The sequence below is a fragment of the Nipponia nippon genome, unplaced genomic scaffold, assembly GCF_047370975.1.
Source record: "Nipponia nippon isolate SJK-2023a ecotype South Korea unplaced genomic scaffold, ASM4737097v1 scaffold_2, whole genome shotgun sequence".
Lineage (NCBI taxonomy): Eukaryota > Metazoa > Chordata > Aves > Pelecaniformes > Threskiornithidae > Nipponia > Nipponia nippon.
In genome coordinates this window covers 129,566,481-129,585,811 of record NW_028262336.1, presented here as the reverse complement: position 1 = coordinate 129,585,811, position 19,331 = coordinate 129,566,481, and the positions used below count along the sequence as shown (strand labels likewise).

Genomic DNA, 19,331 nt, shown 5'->3' with positions numbered 1-19,331 from the left:
GTGCTTCACAGAGATCCGTACTCTTGATTGATTGCATATGTTTTCCCCAATAAAGGATTCGTGACATAGTTCAGGAATTGGGGCTAGTTTAATTATGTGGAGCAGCTTGGGATTAACCTGAAGCCTCTGGTAGTTGGTGTCTTTGGATTGATCGGTGTCAAGAAATTATACAGACCCATGTGAAGTCCCCAACCAATGTCAGGAATATACGTAGGATATATAAGGTATGAACCAGCAGATCACCTCATTAACCAAACCACCTCAAAATCACCTCAAATGCTCAGGAGGGAGCTAAACCCACCCTGGCTGCAGCACAACTTCCAGCCCTCTCTTGGGAAGCGGGATGTGGGGGTAGACATCAGGTTAACAAAACTAAACCAGAATAAGCTGTATAATTGCTAAGAGTCTGACGCTGAGAACGAAGCCATGTGTAGCCGTAATTAACAGCCAAATAACGGAGTGATTTGCCAAAGTCGTGCAGGATACGAAGCGTGATGTACGTGGAGAACATGCCGTGAAAGAGGTTTGCGGGAGATGACCTGAGGTGGTGGGCTGTTTCACGGCAGCCTCCGCTTGCTGAAGGGGCCGCCCCTGTAGGGCAGAGGCTGCTGAAGCAGCTGTGAGCCCCATCTTTTTGGGAATACAGAGAGTTCCCAGGCCTCTCCTGGGCTGCACATACTTTCTCAGTCTCATTACCCCTGGGAAAGTAAAACACCCGAGTTCGTGCTGCATTTGTCTGAAGCCTTACTTTGTTTTTTGAAAAAACACTGAACAGCCTTAAAAAAAAAAAAACAAAACAGGATGCTTTCTTTTCCTTCCTAGTGAAAGCAAGTGTTAAATACTGGATTACAAGGTTGGAAATAGAGTCGTATTTTTATGTGGCTCTTTTGTAATTCCAGGATTATGTTTAACAAAGCTCCTCTTCAGCTGCACCGGTGTTTCATTAGCTTTGGATGCTAGTGACCCCAGAGCTTTTCCTACCGCCTTAAACTCTCCGAGATGAAGTCTTTCTCTCTATATTCAAGATGGAATTTCCTTTTTCTCCTTCTTAGTATTTTGTTAACCTATTTTAGGAATGATTCTTCTGGATTTCTACCAAATATAGCTGCTGTGACTCAGCCTCCTCTGTTCCTGGGTTTGGACTTGGAGATCCACTTGCTGCTTTTGCGTTTTGTAGCACTTCCCTCCGCCTCTGTAATTTCCCCCTCTTCCTTTCTAATCCAGTCCTCTTGCGTTCCTCAAGTAGCGTTCTTCAGTTTAAATGCCTTTCCTATTGATCCCAGGATTTTTAAGATTGTCACAATATTTTATAAATCAGCATCAGAAGAAGAATTCAGCACAGGAGATTCACCGCATCCCGTTGGCCATTAGACTGTCACGAAGCCCTCGCCTGACATTTAAATAATACAAATGATAGATCTGGAAGTTGTGTGCTATTTTGGTTGTCCTCGACCTCTGGGGAGACTCTCCTCCTCTACATAGCACCTATGGAGGAGAGTTCATCATGACCTATGTGCACGGACATCATCTCTTGAAGTCCATCGTGATGCTTGTGAAGGTCGCTCTCTCAACCGCGGTCCATGCTGCAGGAAGGAAACTCCATCGGGGCTGAATGTTATTTTGCAATTTGTATGCGCTTATGTTGAGGGCCGGGTGAATTTAATGGTGAGCAGTGGCTGATCTACAGACCTCGACGCTACGAAGCGCTCTTCAGGTCGCACGGAGTTGGGGCGAGATCGTGGTGATTTTCTCTCGCTGCATGGCAGCTGTGGCTCAGAATCGGTGCGTGGTTGGAGGCCAGTAAAGCGGCATTACTGCCTGTTGCGGACGTGAATGTCCATTTACTATGATCTAGACTGAAATCATTAACCCATTTCACACAGATTATTCGATAGCCGTGAGATGGAGATGAGCGGGCTGGACACAACATGCCGCAGAAGGACGGAGAGGCACGGGAGCTGACTTTGTCAATGATGCCAGCTTGGATTTGCAAGTTGGTAGAGGGGATGATGAGTATTTTTGCTTGCCTCTTAATTTGCCAATAACTGGCAGCACAGACTGAGCAGTTCTCTCTCATGTTCAGTTTTCTATTTCCCCCCTCCAATGTCTGCAGAAGATTTTCCAAATCAGATGGCGACAGTGAATTGCAAATCGGGAGGATTAGCATTTGTATCGAACACACTCCAGCAGAAGGAGATTACAAGCCCAGGGTCAGCCATTAGCGAGAGCTGAGGAGCGCAGCTATGGAGCGGGTGCTGCTGGGAGGGATGAGAAGGAGCAGAGTTCGGTGACGTTGCCCACCTGATATTCTGCTCTGGTCCTTCTGCAAGGCTGCCTTGACAGATGTTTTGCCTCTGCCAAGATTTTGTGTTCTATGGAAAAGCCTGAAGGTTTCACCTCTCTCTGCAGAATATAATCCTTCAAAAAATGTCACTTCTGTTCTTCAGTATCAGACCTTTCTTTCTCTCTCAGCCAGTAACAAGTATTTTGCATCAGATAAAAAAAAAACCAAACAGCAGAGGTGCAGGCACATGCTTCATCTTTTGACGGATGCTTTCTGTGTAGGCTGCTCTGAACAAAGAAGGGATGTGAGACCAGCGAGCATCAATGGCAGCTTCGCCAAGAGGTGAAAAAGGCCCAACTCATCCACGCGGCGCGCTGGTCGAAAATACCCGCGGTTTTGTATGCGCTCAGCGTGGTGTCATGTTAATTTGAAAACTAATAGCGCTAGCTGGGGGAAACCTGGGCTTCCTCTGCAAAGGGCTTAAACGCTGAAGGTACGCATTCACTTAATTGCTTGCCTGTGGCAAACAGATTGCCTAAGGGTGAAATTAAAGTGCCACTCCTAAAAAGCTTTCTAATTACATTTCTGTAGCCTTCAGCCACATTAGGAGGAAAAGTCTGACGCCGTTGTGCTGATACCTAAATCTCGGCACTCTTGCTTTATTATTTCCAGAGAAAACAGAGGGCTGCGAAGTGCATCTTCCTCTCTGCGTGTTGTGCGTCCGCCTCTGTCGTTGGACCGGGAGGGTTTTGCACGTCGAGGGGTGCTGGCGGGGGAAGCACGGCCCCAGCGATGCAGGGCCCCCGGCGCCTCGGGAAATTTATATTGAGGTACTTTATGGGGTGTCATTCCCTGTGCTCTGACTTCGCAACACATGCACCGTTCTGTTTAAAAGCATTCATATATGTAAAGAAATTTAAATATACAATTTATGTTTAAATGCAATATTTAAATCTATATTTTATGAATTGAAAAGGAATAACCGGATTGTTTTAATGTTCTTGAAAGAAGTCTATTTGGGGAAACAAAAAGAAAGAAAGAAAGAGGGGGACCTTGGGAAGTGTCTTACTCTGTAATGCTTGTTCTTTATGAAGTGTATATTCCCAGGCTCTCCAGATCGCAGAGGTCATGATTACTCTCACAATTTGCCCTCCTCTTCTTTCCATCAAGGACATTTTTTTCCCCCCGTGTTGCCTGGCAATTCATGTGAAGATCGCTTAGGTCCTGCCCCGCGCTCCCCCTCTCTTTTCTGTGCCGCTCCCATCGCCGAGCATCTCAGGACAGCTCTGCCAGGGGATGCCCGTCCAGCCTGCCTTCTGTCCGTCCTGCTGGGCTGCGGGGGATTCTGCCGCCCTTACTATAGATTCGATTCTGTCTAGATCCCAGTTCCTTGTTAGCTCTCCAGGCATCATTCTTCCTTGCCGTTGGAATCGTCTCTTAAAACTGAATTAATTGTTGAACTGAAACCAGGAACTCGATTGCTGTTGTTTGTTTGTTTTTTTTTTTTAAAAAACCCCAACATGCCACCCAATATTTCACAAAGCACCGCCTGGGAATATCGAGCTTATTTTCCAAGCATGTAAAAACAAACCTGTGAACTCATTAAAAACTTGAGTGAATCTTACTGAAATGAGTCCCCTGCCAGGCTGTGTTTTTCATCGCAGGTAATATCAATTTGGGCATTGTCAGAGCAGAGAAAAATTTGGAGAAAGGAAATCTCTTGAGTAGGTGCCGTGCACCTGTTGTATGATTGATAGAGTTAATTTAAGCCGCGAATTGCATTGTTAGGACGAATGATGGCAAAAAGGTTATTATGTACAGAGATGATGCTTATCAGCATGAAAATAAATGTGTCACAAATTGGTTGCAAATCAAAGGCCTGATTTTTTTTTTTCTTTTTCAAAATGCATAAATAAGGGGTGTGCGTCTGTAAATCATGTAATCACTGTCTAACGTATGCTAGGATCTTTGCAGAATATACAAAAGGCTTTGCTCTGTAGAGTTTATAACGTAAAGCTGTGAGGCTACGGAGATCTCCGTGCGCTTAAAGCCCGGTGGGGAACGCGCCTGAGCCACCACGAGCTCGCCGACACCCAAGTGTGTTGTAAAACAGCCGCAGCACTGAATTCTAAGAATAATTAAATTATCGGTCCTAGGTAATGCCTCCCTGACTATCTACTTGGACATGCACAAGCGACTAAGTTGGTGTTGGCTTTGGTACAAGGCAGCAGCAAGCGTATGTTTTGGTGTCTTACTTCGGTTCCGTTATTTATGGTGCGAAGGCGTAGTTAAAGTTTAATTTCAGCGTATTCTGGAGAAAGCCATTACCCAAAGATTATGTGTTCTGTCTTCAATTAAACTTCTGCCTTTGTACCTCTAATAATACTGAAATGATATTAAAAAATGCAGAAAGCTTAGGCAAGCTGACAATTAAACAGATTTTGTAGACACAATCCGAGCTGTGGTGGCAGCGTGTGTGTAAGATTTAGGATAACCTGGTGACTGGAGAGGATATTTAAAAACCAGAACTTCACTGAATCGCTTAAATTGCACAATTCATTTCTTATGATAGGGATTAACGTGAAATTAAGCCATTTTGTGGCAAATTGAAACTTTTAGACTTTTTTTTTGTCAGCGCGGCAGTCATAGCATCAAAGGGACACCGATTTCATAGAATCATAGAGTACCGGCTTGGAAGGGACCTCAAGGATCGTCTGGTCCAACCTTTCATTGGATAGAAATTTGATTTGATAGAAAATAAGCGCTGCTACGTTGAAAGGCATCGTAGCTGTCGGCGTGAAGGCTCTGGCATCCTTCAAACCAAAGCAAATGTGAATGACCGATTAGTGAATTAAACTAATCGTATCATTGCTGGGTGCCCTCTTGAGTTTCAATGTTGTGTAATATCCTTCGACAAGTGAACGTGTTGACTTTTTTGGTATTGCTTCTGTCGAAAGTATCAGCAGTTGCGGTTGAAAATCCTACTTCACTCTTAGCCAGCGAGAGCGTCGTCTCGGATTTGCGTGATTGGATTAAATATCGTTAATATTTTAAACAAAACACTAAGATTTTTTTTTCCCCTGCGCACGGATGCGGTAAGCATCAGATGGCTCCACGTATCCTTGACCTTACACGCAGGAAAAATCAATTTGAGGTGAATAGAAATGTTCACGTGTGAAGACCAATATTTGCTTAGCTGCTTCAGAGTAAGCTTTTCCTCTTAAACATTTCCGAGAGACCTCAAAGACTTTTTTAGTTGTTTTTTAATGTCAGCATAGACTGTTATTTTAAGGAAGAAGTGAATGACTGCTCTGCTTTTAGTTTCTTCTGTGCCATTCAGTCCCCAAACTGGCCTTATCCCCCCAGACGGAAAACAAGAAAGCAAAGCTGGGTTGTCTGGCCAGCCTGAATCGTCGGCCGGGGATTTAGCAATTCTTTTTTGCTGATATACACTGCAAGCCGTAAGCTCCTTCAAACTTCATTGAATCTCTTCCCACTCTTTAGTTTAGGAAGGAAAGTCCGGAAACCTATGAAAAGTGTTAATTGTTGACTTGCTGTGGCCTTTCAGCCCTTTTCTTTGTGTGCGCTGCAAAAGCATTCCTGGTTTTGGCCTCCTGGGCTGGGTATATTCACGGGAAACCTGAATGAGCGTTTAGGTGAATAGAAGCACTGCAAAATCCTCTGTAATGGCAGGCTGAAAAATTCTTGGCTTTTACAGTGATTATGAAATGAATATGCTAATTGACTGCATATTGCATGCATTATAGAGCCGTATCATATATTCACAGATCTTGGTCTCCTGTCTCTTGTATAGTGTCGGCTACTAACCGTCGGTAATTCCCGTATTGAATGTTTAACTTGTGTTTGAGACCTAGTACAGCTTTATAAACATATGTAGCCTTCATTTAAAGATTTCAAGTGATGGATTGTGGTCATCTGATGCCAACTTTCTTTCTCTTACGCTGGTTATACGTTGTTATACCACGTATTTTTGCAGCACCCACCCCCAGAGTCTGAGGCTCAGAGTCTATAGAAGAAATGCCAAGTAGTAAAGAATTCAGATACGATGCGAGCCGGATACGTACTAGAGCAGCAGGGCATACGTGCAGAAGGAGGTACGCATTCATGATAGGGAGGGAGGATGCGGGAGGTCGGCTCCTTCGCCCACCCGCAGCCGCCCAGGAGGTTTGGTCCACGGCATGGTTTGGTCAGGGAGGCGGTTGGGTTTGGGCAGCTGGTGAGATGTGTGGGACACTGTGGTCGGGCAGGGATCCCCACCAGCCCTGCTTAACCTTCGGCCAACGCAGTGCAAAGGTTTTGTGGGCAAGGGGAGGGGAGAAAGCTGTAGACCACCCAGTCTCCTGCTCCACTTTGGTGTTTGAGAGCTGAAGGTGATTCCGTAAGTCTTTAGGATTTAAATCAATGAATTGATTTCATATTTTCAGTTTGAATCATCTTTATTTTGATGGCTTGTGATAATAATTGCAACACCACTGCCTTTGGGTGTACATCCTTCTTTTTTTTTTTTTTTTTTTTTCCGGGACTCTCCCATATTCCCTTAGGAATAAAAAACCCTGCCTAAGCTCAGCCTATGATTCCTGTGAATATAATATTTTCTTAACTTGAGTTCTGTTTGTTCATCACTTGGCAGCTTTCACCTGAAAAAGCCAACAGGGTTCTTACGCATATTTTTCAAGTGGTACCACTTTTGCAACGTATATTAGCCAGGTATTGGAGGTCTTCAGTAGCATCAGGCACACCAGGTCCGGCATAAATCTGGGGCTGTTGTTGTTCTCCTTCCACGTAGACTGATTTCCAAATGGAGGGAACGAATGCCAGCGTCTGCCTGTCCTATGGGTAGGAAAGACTTTTAGTCTCCTGGGCTCGTTAATACAATACCTCTTGCCAACACAAAATTACAAAAAGAGGATGATAAACAGACCTCTTGCCAAAGCTCCCTTTCTGCTAACAGATTTAGCGTGTGCTCTCCTCCGTCTTCCCCGGTACGGCTTTGTTTTAGAACAAAGATTGCAAAATATTTAAGGAAGAAGGGACTATTATGGAGGATTGATCCCCTCCATTTCTACTGCTAATCTTTATTTTTCCCGGTCTCTATACCCCATCTTTGTCCGTGCATCAGTGCGACCAAAGGAAAAGAGAGGGAGGGATTTGCTGTGCTGCCTGCCACGGGAATGGGACTGGAGCCGGAGGACGGCTCCATCGTCCTCTTGCCGCTGAACCCTGCGCTGGGTTTCCAGTCTTGACCGGAGAAGAAATCCTGTGACCAGAAAATGGGACCCGGGAGGAGACTGTTAGAGGAGCAACCATGGCTGGAAGTCATAAATCACACAGTCAAAACCTGCAGCGCAGTGGATTTGAATGCTAACCAAATAAAGCCGAGAGGATTCTGACCCATATGTTATTAAAAGGACATCTCTGGCCTCATCTGATTTTAATTCCAGGAATATTGTATTTCTGGTGTGTCAACTTTGTACGGTGTAATCCAGGCAGAAACAAATTTAGATCTTTATCCTGTTGCAGTGCGTGGGAAGGAGCGATGTTTTCAATATTCAGGATATGGTTGGAAAGTGATTCTCCCATACTGAGGGGAATAATTACAAGAATTGAAGGAAGGTAATTAGTGGTAGTGGTTGGAAATTTTGGAGTAAAACATAAATGAAAGCATGTCTTTGAGGATAACGTGACTTTTTCTGGTATTGAAATTTTTCTATTAGAAATGGCTTAATACAGTTTAGTTTGACCCAGTGGAAAAGAAAATAAAATGTGATACTGCAGCCTGAAAGGAAAACAAGAGTTCATGCAGCCGGTGTGATTTCGATAGGCTGTCCACAAGCGACTGCGTCCTCCGCTTGCTGTAACGGTGTCGCCTCTAACTCTTTTTCCAGCCTGGTATTTCTCTAGCTGACCACATCCCGTTTTTAAATTGTGCTTTAAACCCTTTGAGATGGGAGCCTCCATCTCCAAAACACGCTCAAGTACTTGAGTCTTCTCTACTGAAAACAATATACCGATGGCAGCGAGTTTGACGCTGGGGAGCTGAATCTTGGTCCCTCCAGTATGGTCTTGCTCACCTTGAGCCCATCATCTTGCTGCTCTCCTGCAGGCTTCCCGGCATCTGTAAAACAAAGCTGCAGTGGTGATGGATTATTTAATATTTTTAAAGAGCTTGGAAGAGGGGAAGGTTGTATTTATTAGTAACATAAATTGTCTTTTTATGAATATTATTTTTGTGACTACTAAAGCGTAGCTTCTCTTAGGAGAAGGAGCAATGGTTGACTGTGAGAAAGGTCTGAAGCAGCTCGAGAAGTCTCAGATAAGAAAGATAACTAAGAATATTATTTTGCCTTTTATTATAGTGACTGCGTGATGTTATAGGATAGATGTTTATAATCCAGGGAAATTTTCTAACCAAAGCTTTGATAATTTTATGGTAGCTCAAATTCTGCACTAAGTTAATAAAAAATGTCAGTTAGACACTATTTAGTGCTTGTTTAGCATCATAGCTGATGTGGTAAGTACATTTTCATGGTCCTGTGAGGCATCATCACATCATCTGTTTTGTGCCCTGGCTTGTATCAGGAACAGTGTGGCCAGCAGGAGCAGGGCAGGGATGGTCCCCCTGTGCTGGGCACTGGGGAGGCCGCCCCTCGAATGCTGTGCTCAGCGCTGGGCCCCTCACCCCAAGGCGGCCATGGAGGGGCTGGAGCGTGGCCAGAGCAGGGCAGCGAGGCTGGGGCAGGGGCTGGAGCCCAAGGCTGGGGAGGAGCGGCTGGGGGAGCTGGGGGGGCTCAGCCTGGAGAAGAGGAGGCTGAGGGGAGCCCTCATCGCTCTCTGCAATGGCCTGAAAGGAGGCTGGAGCCGGGGGGGGTCGGTCTCTTCTCCCCAGGAACAAGCGATGGGACGAGAGGGAACGGCCTCAAGCTGCGCCAGGGCAGGTTTGGGTTGGGTATTAGGAAGAATTTCTTCACAGCGAGAGCGGTCAGGCCCTGGCCCAGGCTGCCCAGGGCAGTGGTGCAATCGCAGTCTCTGGGAGTGTTCAAAAACATGTGGATGTAGTGCTTAGGGACATGGTTTAGTGGTGGACCTGGCAGTTAGGTTAACGGTTGGACTCGATGATCTCAGAGGTCCTTTCCAACCTTAATGATTCCATGATTCTGTGATTCTATGACTGATATGCTATAGTATAGATACCCATAAGTGGAAAAGTGTGAATGCTACCCTCTCCCCCACCAGCCTTCCAAGGTTTCTGGTGTCCTACCAAGTGCCAAGGAAATTTCTGCCTGGATGCCATTAGGAAAGGCCAAAGTCTTTGGAAAACAGTTGCGTCTGACACCAAGAAAGTGACAGCCTGAGACTGTGGAGGGAGGTAGAGGTCTGAGAAATGAGTTGCAGCACAAACTATTTTGAGCCGGAGATGAAATGGTGGTTGGAAGGACGTCTGGAGCCATCCAGTCCAACCTTGTGCTCATAGTGGGGCTTTCCCCAGCACCAGGTTGGGTCAACCATGGCCTTGCTTAGACCAGTCCTGAACACCTCCAGCAAATCTGTGGTCAACCTGGTCCAGTAAGGCAGTACCCACCTAGTCAAAAGGCTTTTCCTAATGGAATCTCCCAAGCCATCGCTCATGGAATGAAAGAAGCAGAAAGAAGAGTCTTCCAACTGCGTGTCCTGCGAAGTCTTTTCAGCAAAACACAATGAAGTAGGATTGTGAAGATAAAAGAATTGAGATAATCAGCTGGAGGAGGACATGGCTCAGTCGGAGAGCAGAACAAGAGCGCTAAATGCAAGAGTACAGCAGGGTTCATTTCAAAAGAAAAAGTCAGCAAGGCTTCAAGTCAAAGAAATTAATAGGAATATATCAAGGAAGTCATGTGAGAACTACTGAGAATGGTTTTGGACATGCAGGGACAGGTATGTTAGATATTTTTAAAAAATACATGTATTTATTGGTTACCTGCTGGTGAAAGCCATCCGTCTTGCAGATATAAAGCAAGGAACTTACAGCGCAGAATTCATCTGGGCCCAGACGTTTTCTTCTCTGGAAACAAGCCAATATTACATCAGCTGTGCTAGCATCATTTTTTTTTCTCGTTGATGAAGTTTCTTGTAGGGGAACTGGTTTCTTATTTACTGAGGCCCATAAGGGTATTTTTATAAGCTCTGCCTAATTCAAATAATATGAAGTATAGATATTTTGCCATGCTATGTTCAGGCTCACTGAGCAACTGCTTGTTCTCACCGAGTGCCATAGCTGGCTGTAGTGATCCCGTCTTCCCTGTCTGTCTTGCTTTCCTGGGACAAGGATTTCTTTTACTATTTTTTTAATATGCTATCTAGCATAATTGAATCATCAAATATTTTGGATCTTCTGGCTTTTAAGTAGACCATAAACTTCAGCAAACAAAAGGTCAAGATTTTTCCTGCCTCAGTATTTGTTTTTGGGCAGTCTGAGATCAGCAAATTCCAAAGTCGAGAGCTGCTTTGTGCTTATAAATTAGCCATTTAATTTTTCATACAATGAAGACACAAGGGCTTTTTCCCATTATAGATGTCAAACTTTTCTCAAATGAAAGGCGTGTGGGTTTGTTTAATTATTTATCTGAGAGGAGGCAATAGGTGATGGGAACGTGGCTCCTTATGAGCTTTGCTAGGGTCCAGAGGAGGCCACAAAGATGCTCAGGGGGCTGGAGCACCTTCCCTATGAAGACAGGCTGAAAGAGTTGGGGTTGTTCAACCTGGAGAAGAGAAGGGTCCGGGGAGACCTTATGGCAGCCTTCCAGTACCTGAAGGGGGCCTACAAGAAAGCTGGAGAGGGACTTTTTACAAGGGCACGTAGTGATAGCACAAGGGGTAACGGCTTTAAACTGAAAGAGGGTAGATTTAGATTAGACATAAGGAAAAAATTCTTCACTCTGAGGGTGGTGAGGCACTGGCACAGGTTGCCCAGAGAAGTTGTGGATGCTCCATCCCTGGAAGTGTTCAAGGCCAGGTTGGATGGGGCTTTGAGCAACCTGGTCTAGTGGAAGGTGTCCCTGCCCATGGCAGGGGGTTGGACTCGATGATCTTTAAGGTCCCTTCCCACCCAAACGATTCTGTGATTCTCTGTCTCCCAGCTAGCCCATGCCACCCTCATGTGTCTTTCCAGTGAACAGATGGGTGCTACTGCCCTGGTTTCGAGGTGGATCTGCACGAAAGATGCTGTAGGACTGTAAAGTATCCAGCTCGTTTTTATTTTCCCTTTGCTGGCCTTTGAGATTGAATAGGTCAAGTGCTATATGGAAATCGCTTGCTCCGCAGCATTTCCAGTTGTTTTAGTTCTTTCCCTCCATCAGGGTCAGCTTCAGCTGAACAGCTTGGGTTCCATCTGGTGAGAACCGTACCGCTTGTCCATGGTGGTCATTAACATCTTAGCGTTGCTGTCTCTGCTCTCCTGTGGATGTAGCTGGTAACATTTCTGTGGCCGGGGACAGCGGCTCGTGGCCGAACCCCCGGGACTCCTCGGAGCAGCCAAATACAAACGCACTTGCCTTTGCGGTTGCTGAAGTGGCGTGACACGAAGTATCTATGAAGAAAATACATCGTTAACGTAATTAATGAGTAATGCATTTCAGAACCTCGTGAAAGACCGTACACAAATGACGTTGTGTTAATCACCAGCTGTACTGCTGACTTCAACGCCGTCCGTGTTCGTACAGTGAACGTCTTGATTGCATCGGGTAACGGCTGTGCTTCAGATATTTTCGTGTCATGCTTTTTATGTGTTCTCTCAAAGTTGCAATCTCTTGAATGGAGGGAATATTATTTAAACTAGCTCTTCCAATTCACAACTTGACGGGAGAGTAAAACCGTGCAGCGTATCTTTCCTCCGAAGATGGTGCGTGCACGGAGGACACTGATGCTGTCTGCAAGCCTTTACCCCCTGAGGGGTGCAGACGTGCCATCCCAAATCTGGTTCACATCAGCAAAGGCATGCCTGCGTGCAGTAACCTCGACTGCTAAAGCATTCCTCAACCGCTGCTTCGCTCCACATCTTCATTTCCACTGGAAACGCTCCCAGACAAAAAGGGTCCAGGACATGACCGAGAGCAAGCGAGCAAGCCTGAAATCAAATGTGCGTTTCAAATGTGGAAACGCTTTTTGCAATAGCAAATGTTTTCTCAGGACAGAAGAAAAGCTTCTTGCCTAGCTCTCGCTGCTAGCTGCCACTTCATGGGTGCTTTATCAATAAAATCAGCAATATGAAAATGAATAGATGTATCAGTGGGATGGGTTGAGGACAAGGATGACCCTTCTGCTCCGGCTGCAGGATTTATGAAGCAGGGTGCTGCAGGTTTTGGGGAGCTGGAGTCTGCAGTACAGATTTTACAATTATTCAGGTAAAACAAGGCTGGAGCAGAGCTGAAATTTTCTTTGAAAGCCCAAAGTGGGAAGAACTGCAGCAAAAAAGCGATATTCAGGCTCCAGAAGGATGCCCTAGATCGATTTGTATAAACATCATGGTATAGCGGCAGTATAGTGGGAGAGATAGAAGTGAACATTATATTGTACAAACAAGACCTACCATTAATAATTTACTGCTAATTGAAGCCTTCAACTTTTTGTGGAGTCTGGCCTTTCTTTAGTTTCCCTCTCTAAATAGATTTTTTAAAAAGTGCGTTTTATTTTATTAATAAAAGATTAACTAAAATTGTGTCACCTTTGACCTGATTCTTTTATAAGGTCTTTAACAGGTTAAATATTTTGCTTCACCTGAGATACGTTCAATCAACTTTTAGTTACGATATGACTAAAAAAGGAGTAAACTAAAAAGGAGGTGTTAAATGTGGAAACCCACGTCGTGCTATGAATCTCCGAGCTCGTGCGTGCTGTCACAGCAGAGTTTTTTGGGGCAAAGGTGGGACGTAGCCTTGTAGCTTGCCTAAATTATCCTTTAGCAAATGAATTGGAAGTTAATTTAATTATTGTTTGGGGGATCCCAAGTGAGGGTCAAGCTTCAAATGACTTAACTGAAAAATTGTCAGAAAATTATTGGAACTTGAATGCAGTGTAAGGTCGGGAGGTCTTCCCATGTTCAAGGAGGCTTTGGCGGAATACTATTAGCATGTGATTTGTATAAAATGAATTTAAAGAGGCGATGTGCAGATCAAGGAAGAAATGTATCTCTGTGCTTCGCCTTTTTTCTTTGTTCACTCTCTCTCGTGTTTGGTTCTGGGCTGCCTTATGTGAAATAAATAGTTTTTGGTGCAGATATGCAAACACTCAGAGCAGAAAAGACCACTCTCTTTCCAAAGAAAAGCGTAAGGAGCGGGTCTCTCAAAAGCACTTACATCCCGGTTTCAGGAAAGACGAAGGCAAATCGCAGCCTAAGCGGTATGGGAAGTTAAAGGGTAAGTCACCTTGACACGAGGACTGACACGGAACAAGGTGGAGAAGTGTCTGTCATCCAGAAAAGCTCACGTTCGCATTATGTACTCTTTTCTTTACATTTGCATTTAAGTTTAGATCTACTGTTTATTTTTTTTGCGAACCTGAAAGATGTGTGTGTCAGTGTTACTCTTTTAAGAACCCTGTAAAATATATTTAGTCCTCTGTTTATAAATATTTTATTCTTAGTCTGAAAAGAAAACGAAAACTAACTTCATAAACGTCCTGAATCTTGCACGCCAAGTTTATTCTTTTCTTTTAGGATTTTTTAAAACCTCCTTCAACGTCATCTTTCTTTTCCTCTGCCTCTGTACGGTAGAAGTGGGAAATACCTGTATGTCTGTACATCGGAGTGGCAGAGGTGTATAAGATGCCAGATCCACCAATGTGCGCATAGAAATACTCAAGTTAAAACTTGTTTATGTGTAAAAATTACTGATGCACGCCAATATTTGCGGACTCAAGGCCTGAATGACTTTGGGAAGCAGTGAAGCCGGTCGCGAAGGCACAAAGTAAACCACTGACAGAGAAAACCACCAGGGTAAGACGTTCCCGTTGTCTTGCGTCTGTAGCAGTTGGAAGGTGGTGGTGGTGCCTGTGCTGGTTTTTGAGTGCTCTGAGCGCTCCCGTAGGAAGAGGATGAAGTAGGCGATGTCCCGGGGTGTCACCAGGGATGGGGGACAAGTCCTCTCCCTTGGCAGTGGCAGGAGAGCGCGATGCGGAGCGCCAAGGCCAGCTCTGGTCCAGCGAGGCGAGAGCACCCGAGCGTAGCTCGGCAGCCGCTTCACAGCACGGCAAGTTCAAGCTCAGCATTCACGGCACAAGCGTTTTCATTTCCCTTCTTGTGCTGCTTGGAAATCCCCCGTGCAAACTCGATTTGACCGGCACGTTGGCCTGCCGATGGCGTGGTGGCTGCCCGTAGACCAGCCTCTCTTGTATTTCTGTTTACCCTTCATCTGAAGTAATTTCCTAGTGTGATGGAAGCACGCCGTGCACTTTCACAGGAAAGATAAAATAGATGAAAGTGTAACCAGGTTACAGGCAGAAAGTATCCCGAGACTGTTTGCTAGCAGCTTATTCCCATGGCATTCCTGCTGGAGTTATTCCTTCAGCTCCTTGCTGGAGTCTCAGCAGCTTCTAAGCAACTGAGCATCACTGTTGTGGGGATTAGGAAGTGATGGGAGCTCCGTGCAATAGAGCAATACTTGTGTTTGTCTGTTTATAATTCATTTCTATTAGTCTTTTTGTTGTGTATTCATGGCCACGAGCAAGTGCTGCAAGTTATTGTGGCGAAGGAGGTTTAATTTTGCTAATCCTGTTTTATTCCCATTTCAGTGTAGCTTTTTGAATGCCACAATGCGGTGCCTGTAATGAATTTAAAATGTATTTTTGAGTGGTATTGTCTTGCAGAATGTATTGAAAGCTCATCTGAATGTGCTTTAATACTAGATGCTGAAAAGAAAGAAAATCATCCGTCTGAAATGCTGTTCGCATGGACTCTTTCATGCTGGCTGGAAATAACACCCTGCATACCAAGCAGGGAGGAAGCACAAGCCTCTTCCTCACAATACACTCAAACCCCTAACGTGATTGCAATCTTTTTATCTCAGCTAAAAAGCATTTTCTTTCATCCATCTCAATAAGAGTGTTTCTTTTTTTCTTCTTTACCATTTGGTCCAACGCCTAATGCAAACCAGACCTATGCAGCAATTTTCACCAAATTATGATTTATTTGTACTCTTTACACCCGGAAAAGTGCAAATGAAACGATGGCTGCATTGAACAAGGCGCTTTATAAATGCAGCCGTGACTCCATCCTTGCCCGGGAGCTTACAGTGGGACAGGCAAGGCAAATAAGGAGCGAGAAGGGGACACGGTCACAGAGGTACGGTGCCCTGACCCAGGCACGAGCAGCGCTGGGAAGGGGATTCAGCTCTGCTGAGCCCCACTGAAAATTGAAATTTGCTGCCTTTTTATTTGATTTTGCTGCCGCAGGGAGTCCAGGCTGTCGGGTCCAGCTGTCACCGTGTGGTCCTGGGTGGAGGAGCACACATTCAGCTGGAAGGAGGAGAGAAGAGGTTGGTTTTCAGGCAAGTTGAGTCCTTGAGCTGGCTCACAGGAACGGGTGCTGCTGCAGAGAAGGATGCTTGGTGGTTTTTGCTTTTCCTTTTGTTATTCCTGGGGAAGAGGGACCCTCAAAACCTGCATTTCTCAGGCAGGAAGGCTCAGCTAGGTGGGAGGCTGGCTCTGTGTGTGTGAGGAGAATGCAGGGCTGGAGTAAGACGGACCCATGATTTCCTAGCTCTGTTGCGGAACATCCTCAACTTGTAGATCCTCTGAAGTGGCCAACACGAAGAGCCACGTGCCCGTGCTCGACGGATGAAAAGGATATGGCTTTCTGCAGCCATTCGGTATTGCTGTGGGGATCTCCCAGTGCCCCCCGTGCAAAGAGCACCATTCAGCACCATGGGCACATGTGTCGAGAGCGTAGCCCAATGTCAGGCATCATGCTGTTCGTTGGGTGGCCTAAAATGGAGCCTGGATATTGACTTTTCTCCGGGGAACACAAGGATGGGATCAGATCAAAGGTCCTTGCAGCCTAAAAGCCTGTCTGGAAGGCTGCTTGGGGGAGAGGAGGAATTGCTCTGTCCCTTGGAAGGCTTTCCAGGTCCCATCATCCCAGCAGCGAGGAACACGCTGAGGCAAGCAGAGCAACCAACCACCCCTTTTGCTCGTGTTGAACCTACAACACAATTATTGCTTCTAATGCCTCCACTTGCTTGGGTTATGAGAAAGTGTGTGTGATTGCTGCCTCTCCGCCTTCTCCAGGTCATTTGAGATTTCTTTTTTTTATAGATGTCTGTCACATTCCCCGTCCCACTGGGCATTTCTTGTCTGGACTTGAAGAGTCCTATTAGTGATTTAACAGTTAATTATGGCTCTGCAACTCTATGACACCTCTCCCCTCCTTTTTCTCTCAAGTTCTATTTGTGGCATCTGTTACTTAAAGCATCATGTACTAGTAGTAACCCTTAGGCTACATATATTACCGGTGTTTTAATTCAGAACAGTGCTGCGCTTTGGAGGTGACTCCCACCAGTTGCGTTGTTGTTTCCATGTGTAAAGTGGTTTTGGGGTGCGTGGACCAAATTTCTTTCAGAAGCTTCACTCCAGTTGCCCATCACACATCCTCCAGTCTCTCATGGGACATACAGGTCCATACTGGTGATGGACATACCAGTAAAGGACATATTGGTGATGTCCTTTAGACAACTTCAAACCATGCGTCAGGTGGGGGCCAGACTAAATCTAGTCCAAAGGAAACCCTCAAAGTGCAGAGGGTGCAGCCAAAGCACAGAATGCTTTGATTGCCTGATCATGTCTGATTGCACCAAAGTGTTTGTTAACGTAGGCATATCTTTGGATTTTTATGTTGCTTTTCCTTGTCAGAATATTTTATGACCGTTAAAAGTTCGAAGCACCTTCTTGCCTTATTCCCACTATTGATGCAGAATCTGCATTGCAGGGTGATGATGGAATCGAAAGGCAAAAAAAAAAAGTCATTGACAGAGACACTTGGGTGAAAAGGAGGAGGTTTTGGCTTCTTGGCTTATGTTTAGAGCAGCAGTAGATGCTCCTAACGCGTTGTGTCGTGCTGGCACTTCTGGGCAGCACATTCCCTCACCTTGTTACTGTCAAACTATATCTCCTTTCAGATGCTTTCAACTTACTGAAAAAGTACCTGCTCGGGTGAAACATGTCCTACGTGCTTTGGGCAAGGAAAGGCTTCTCATTTTGGTGCCTTGCATACGATGATATGTTCAGAGAAACAACATGCGATAGAAACGTGGTGGTTGGGCTTAAATCAACATTTTTTTTTTTCCACTAGAGAAAAGAAAGTAATTTTTGTGAATATAGATGGGTTTCGAAGTTCATCTTCCTATGAAGATGTCATATTTTTTTAAAGCAGTGGTAGGTAGGTGTCATACAGCGTATGCAGACACATAACGTGTGTGTTTGTCCGCAGTTTGAGGTATAGGTATGAGAGCGTCCTGTATCCACTGCGTCCTACGCCGAAATAGCCTCCTGTGTTGAATGGGGTCCGTATGGCAGCCCAAAAGCCAGGCTTTCGGACGGACACTTACAGAAGGCAGTGTTCACCGTCTCAGAGACAGATGACGTTGGGTTTTCTCCTGTAAATGAGAACTCAAGCCAGAAGGCAAACACCCGCTTGCCAGGGGCAGGTTTGCCGAGACTTGGAGCACTGCCTGGGGACGTGAGGACCAAAGGGCCGTAAAACCCTTACGCTTGAATGTAAATCCCCAGCCATAATGTCTCACGGACCTGGAGTTTTGCACTGATTTTCCTGTTGATCTTCTTAAGAGCTCCACGTGCGTTCCTAAAGCCGCTGGTGTAAATACGTGTCTCTTCCAGCTTTCTCTCCCAGCTCGCTTTCTAACCGTGATTTCCTTTGCTTTGAGAATTGCTCCTTCTGTGCTAACTTGGGGGTGGAGGGAAGGCTAATTAATTAAGCAGTAATTGTTGTCAAGTCAATTGGTGCTAACATTTAACATTTGACTTGTTTACTATCCTGAGGTAAAGCGGAAGAAGTTAATGACCTAACAAATCGTGCATCCATCATGGGAGTCTTGTTTGGAAAGAAGGGTTTTGTTTATGAACTGTAAAATCATACATTTAAAAAACCGCCACATTTTGAAGCAAGATCGTTGAGGTTCTTGTGTGAAATTGTCACTAGATAGCTGTGGAGACAAATGCGTCGCCTAATAAAGCTTAATGACTGATTTTCCCATTAATCAGAATTGAGAATGTGCTTCATTAAGATAATTAACTGAGCCAGTTGCTTAACTGACAGTTAGTAGACACAAATTCCCCAGTTACTTGCTTTCCTCTAAATAAAACTCACAAGAAGCTAACCCGGCACTGCTTCATCATCTTTAGTGGAAAGAGAAGCAGGAGGGCTGTTAAAATCTCATTGCTCGCCTTAGGTCCGTGACTGCATCTCCCCGTCGGGGACAGCGGTGGGATGCGGTGGGTGGCCCTGGGTGCACCCAAGCCTTGGGCTCGGGGTTATTGCAGTCAGCTCATGCTGAAAGCTCACAAATATTTGCCGCTTTCTATCTCACCGGCAGCAAATGCTCTTTTATTTGCTAATTTCTGAAAGGTCAGGTCTTCGTTGTGGTTGTTTTTGGCACCCAAGAACTATTAGCTCCTCCAAGGGGGAGAATTCCTTGTCAGAATTTGTGGCTTCTCCTCTTTGTTCATCGCAAGCTAGAAGTGGGGTCAGGAGTCCTGAGCCCCCCTGAAGGCAGGGATGTGTGAGATTAATCTGCTCCAGGTACATTTGTAGGCAGAATATGCAGCGCTGAAGAAGTTAGGGGAATTAACTAAGAGATCCAAAACTTGAATTATTAAATGTGCTATCTGGTTGTAACGTCTAGTTGTAAATCCTTTCCTTCGCAGCTCTCTGTGTCTTGAATTATAACACGGTAATGCTATCACGTAGCAGAAGACTCTGCACAGAAGACGACTCTGGAGCTAACGTAAGGCAGTCGTCTCAACTCTGCTTTTCTTTTGTCCTCAG

General features: G+C 45.2%; 1 protein-coding gene across 7 annotated transcripts in view; it reads left to right on the top strand.

The window, feature by feature from the left end:
* FAM168A (family with sequence similarity 168 member A) overlaps positions 1–19,331 on the top strand; it is a 215,274-nt gene that overhangs the window by 87,289 nt on the left and 108,654 nt on the right. The gene's annotated exons all lie outside the window — the stretch shown is intronic.